This window comes from Euprymna scolopes, chromosome 14, assembly GCF_053919585.1.
Source record: "Euprymna scolopes isolate OS-2025 chromosome 14, ASM5391958v1, whole genome shotgun sequence".
Classification (NCBI taxonomy): Eukaryota; Metazoa; Mollusca; class Cephalopoda; order Sepiida; family Sepiolidae; genus Euprymna; species Euprymna scolopes.
The window spans coordinates 54,694,799-54,700,798 of record NC_136495.1 but is presented as its reverse complement, the minus strand read 5'-3'; positions in this window follow the sequence as shown (position 1 = coordinate 54,700,798).

Genomic DNA, 6,000 nt, shown 5'->3' with positions numbered 1-6,000 from the left:
GCCCCCGTGACTTAAAAATCTTCTCTTTAAGATTCTTTTCTTATTTAATGAGAAAAATTACTTAAATTTATGAATTCTTTTTTTTTCTATTGTAAAGGATTTTTATTTTTTTATTTTCAAACGATTTGAAATTATATTTATTTCTTACATCTGTCGTCTGTTTTTTTTTTCTTTCTGTAAAATATGAAAATCAACACAAAATATTAATTTATTAAAATCAGCTTCACATGTAAACGTTTCTTTTTCAGATGAATTTTAAACTTGAATCAATAAAATTTTTCGAAATAAAAAATTTTTTGTTTTGAATTTTGTACAAAAGGAGTTTGAATTATTAAAAAGACAAAACTCTTAGAAGTCATACAATGTGAACATTTTAACATTTTAATCATTTTTTTTTTCTTTTGTTGATAGACGGCCTCATCAGAGAAATAGGTATTGTTTGATACTCTTCCCTTTTTTAATGGTTTCACCTTTATTTTTGCGTTTTAAAGTTGCAATAGATCTGTGAGATGTTTCAATGGTTGACAGTCTCCAGTCAAGAATGGTCATGACGGCACTAACGGAAAAAAAAAAAAATTGGACATTGCTTTTGTTATCTTTATAAAGCATTATTGATATGTAAAATGTGCATATTTGAAAAACAAAGCCATACAATGTAAATATTTTTAAGTTTGATCTGAAATTTTTTTACTATAAATGCCTTTATTAAAGAAATAGCTATTGTTTCATACCCCCTCTCCTTGGAGATCAAAAAGGTGTTCAGGTTTGTTAAGATGGTTAATAATTTAATAATTATTTTGTGGGTGTTTGCTGAGTCATATTTCAATGATCTGGCCTGATGTCTGCAGTTCCATTTAGATTTTATTTATTTTTATTCTTATTCACTCCAAACAAGGACTATTACACTTATATGTAAGTTACTATTTAGGATCATGTCTACTAGGGACTGTAGGGAGTTGAGCAGCAAGGTTTGTTCACATTACATTTAGACTTTTGCATGTTAGTACAGTCAGGGAAGCATTGCAATTCATATTATATTTTACATGTTATCGTGTGAATCTTGAACATGTGACTGTCGGCTATATCTCATCCAAACCAAAATCCATTCAGACAAGAAAGATGAATTTAGTACTTGCTAAATGATGACCCTGCTTCATTATCATCATCATCATTATCATCACATTAACTACCTTAACACATCATGTCAATATTAGGGTCAATCGTTGACTTCCTCTCACTCAAATATATTGGCTTCTTGGGAAAGTTGGAATATTAGACAGGGACAACCCCTCATTGTGGTGTGTGTGTGTGTGAGAGAGAGAGGAGGGAGATGCTGAGGAAAATAGGTATGAGCATGTGTCCTGAAATAACCTCAAAGATCAAATTAAGGGAAATGGTCTTCCTATCTAACAAATGGATTACTAAGACCCAGATTATTGTATATATTGATTACACTTAATTACTTGATAACCATTGATATCAAATAAAAATTTATTAACAACAAAAATGAAAAAATATGTAATGCTATATAAAAAATCTTATGCCATATAAAAAATATATAATGCTATATAAAAAATGTTCTGCTATATAAAAAATGTACATACTATACAAAAAATGTTATGCTATATAAACAATATGTAATGCTATATAAAAATGTTATGCCATATATAAAATCTGTATTGCTATATAAAAAATTTTTAAGCCATATAAAAAATATGTAATGCTATAAAAAATATGCTATATAAAAAATATCTAATACTATTTTAAAAAATGTTATGCGATATAAAAAAAATGTGTAATACTGTATAACAAATGTTATGTAATGCTATATAAAAAATGTTATGCCATATAAAAAATATGTAACGCTATATAAAAAATGTTATGCCATATAAAAAATATATAATACTATACAAAAAAATGTTATGCATGTAAAAAATATGTAATGCTATATAAAAATGTTATTCGCATATAAAAAATATGTAATACTTTACAAAAAATGTTATGCTATATAAAATTGTTATGCTATATAAAAAATATGTAATGCTATACAAAAAATGTTATGCTATATAAAAAATATGTAATGATGTATAAAAAATGTTATGCCATATAAAATATATGTAATGCTATACAAAAAATATGCTATATAAAAATATATATACTATTTTAAAAATGTTATTTCATATAAAAAATATGTAATGCTATATAAAAAATGTTATGCACTATAAAAATTTGTAATGCTATATAAAAAATGTTATGCCATATAAAAATATGTAATAATATATAAACAATGTTATGCCATATAACAAATATGTAATACTATATAAAAATGTTATGCCATGTAAAAATATGTTATGCTATATAACATGACATAAAAATATGTTATGCTAATGGTCTGCCATATAAAAAATATGTAATCTATAATATAAAGCTGAACGTTTGTGCATGTGTCTGGTCACGAATTGGCTCCAATATGGTTGACTATTATAGAAAACTGATCACATATAATGATAGAAAACGTATCGAGACATAGGAATGGGTATGTTTGATCTGGCATAATGATGAGTCATTAAAATTGTGGGGTCTGCATACGCGCCTGGTCCACAAAGTATGGAAATACAAAATTTAAAAATTAAAAAAAAATCGTTTACAAGGTTTTTTGATATAGATGTACATAAGAATACTTTGATAAATATGTTTTAACTTAAATAGGGATGGTATAATAAAATTGTGGGGTCTGCATTCACGCCTGGCCTTCATAGAATGGGAATAGGCACAAACTTTAATAAAGACTTTTCATATCTATCTGCATATGTATATTTTGATAATTATGTTTCAGTTTGAAGAAATATGGTATAATAAAATTATGGGGTGTTCGTTCGCACCTGACCTCCATGGAATGGAAATATGTCACAAAGTTTAACAAGGTTTTTTAATATAGATACACAGAATATTGTGATAAGTGTTTCAGTGTGAACAGGTATGGTATAATAAATTATGGGGTTTATCTATTTTATTTTTACTTTCATCATATTTTGCTTTGGTTTTGATCCCCCCAAATTCGAAGCTATCTCTTTACAACCCTTCCTTTTCATAACCTATCATACTTTCATAAACCAGAGTCCATTTTCTATAGGCTGTTTTTGAACCCAGTCAACGGCGAGTACTTTTGCTAGTGTTATATATCAAATGTTATGCCACATAAAAATATGTAATACCATACAAAAAGTTTTATGCTATATAAAAATATTATGCCGTATAAAAATATGTAATACTATATAAAAATGTTATGCCATATAAAATTATGTAATACTATACAAAAATGTTATGCCATATACACAATATGTAATGATATATAAAAATGTTATGCTATATAAAAAATATCTAATACTATTTAAAAAATGTTATGCCATATAAAACATGTTATGCTATATAAAAATATGTAATACCATATAAAAATGTTAGGCCATATAAAAACTGTTACGCCATATAAAAATATGTAATGCTTTACAAAAAACGTTATGCCATATAAAAAATGTTATGCCATATAGAAAATATGGAATGTTATATAAAAATGTTATGCCAGTAAAAATATGTAATGCTATCTAAAAATGTTTTGTCATATAAAAAAATATGTAATACTATCTAAAACATGTTATGCCATATAAAAGATATGTAATGCTATCTAAAAATGTTATGCCATATAAAAAAATATGTAATTCCATATAAAAAATGTTATGCCATATGAAAAAATGTTATGCCATAAAAATGTTATGCCATATAAAAAATATATAATGACATATAAAAAATGTTATGCCATATAAAAATATGTTATGCCATATAAATATATGGAATCCTATACAAAAATATGTTATTCTAAATATAAAATATGTAATTCTATAGAAAAAAATGTTATGCAATATAAAAATATATAATGCCATATAAAAATATGTAATAGTGGACAAAAATATTATGCCATATAAACAATATGTAATGATATATAAAAAATGTTATTCCATATAAAAAATATGCAATGGTATATAAAAATATCTCATGCCATACAAAAAATGGTTAGCCGTATAAAAAGATGTCATGCTATATAAAAAATATGTAATACCATATACAAAATGTTATGCCCTATAAAAAATTTTATGCCATATAAAAATATTTAATTCTATACAAAAAAATGTTGAGCTGAAAAGTTCAATAGTACAATTTGTGTATAGTATGGCACCAACATGGAAAATAATCAAGAGATTGGTTTTCCTGTTCAGGAAAACCAATCTCTTGATTATTCGTCGTGATTATAAGTTGTGGCATTTTGTAAAAATCAAGAACCTTAAATCTTACTTGAATTAACTGTCTTATCAATTCTGAACGCAATGAAATTTAAATAGTCAAACTTTTTTCTTTTTAATTTAACACTGTGTTGTAAACCAATTGCTGCCAGATGAAAACATATTAGACATGAAGGGTCATTGGATCAGAAAATTAATCATTTACTGTAAGAAAACCAAAGGTGTCTTAGTATTATTTAGCAATACCTCTTGTTAGTTTCTAAGCTCTACTCACATATTGAGTACTGTTGAAGTATACTGAAATCTATACATAATATATTATATCACCTGTAGCAGACATGATTACAGGGAACAACAACAGGAGTGAATTCTCACAGTTTAAGATTTTGAATATACTTCCTTTCTGGCTTGTCCAATGAGAAGCCAAATCTCAGTCATGTGACCGAGTTTATGAAAGGTTAAACACCCTGTAATTCTCTCTTTTTTTTTTTCTTGTACCTTGGATTGACAACAACTACATGTGGGATGCTACACATCCCAACCCGGCTTTTGGGCTGGGGTTCAACTAAGACGGAATACAAATAATCCAGCATGGCAACTGGACTTTTAATACGGTACATAAATAAACTCATCTTCCTACAGCACTGTTTCTAATCTTTTGTGGCCATCTGTCTCTAATATTTCGTGACACACACTCTTACTAATAACTTCTAAGAGACGAATAATTCATCATGGCTATTGACCATAACTTTAACACACTCATGAACTCTTCCCCTTTCAACAGGTCTGTCTAATCATTCATCTACGTCCCTACACAAAAACTCTTCCCAATACTGATCCATGAATCCAAATAGAATCAAAAGAAATCAATTCTTTTAGATTCCATCTCACCAAGGCCGAGACATGGCTCCATATATATATATATATATATATATATATATATATATATTAGTGATGGGACGATTCCAATATTTTTCCCGATTCCAATACAATTACCAATTCTTTACTAAATTCCCAATTCCGATACAATTACTGGTCCGATTCTTTATAAATCTCTAAATATTTAACTATAGAGTTGTTATTTTCCCCGATTTCTGTAAAAAGCACGTGTTAAATATGCAGATATTTTCCTAAACATAAAATTACACATGTGGAGGATGATCTATCGATTTTAGCTTTGCTAGTATTTTAAAATAAATAAATATTTATTATTTTATCATTATTACCAGCTATGGAATATTTTGCTTGAAACAAAATCCAATTAAAAAAGACAATTAAAAGAATCGATTTGGTATCAGAAAATAGGCACCAATTTTATTGATTCCAATACCCCCAAATTTGTCGATTTTTCCGATTCCGGATTCTGATTGATCGTCCCAACACTAATATATATATATATATATATATATATATATATATATATATATATATAGCATATTCTATATTCTATAGCAAGCCCCACTCTCCCCAATGGTTTACTTCTGCTTGTGCAGCTGCCATTTGTCAAAGGCAGCATGCGTTCCTCAGATTCAACCGACATAAGTCCAGCTCAAATAAACAGAAGTTTATAGAGCTAGAAATAATTGTAAGAGAGTGATAGAGACAGCTAAGACAGATTACTCTGAAACCACCAGAAAACGCATCGAAGCACAGAAATTAGGAACCCGGGATTTTTGGAAAATCTACAACAGCGTAGTAAATAATG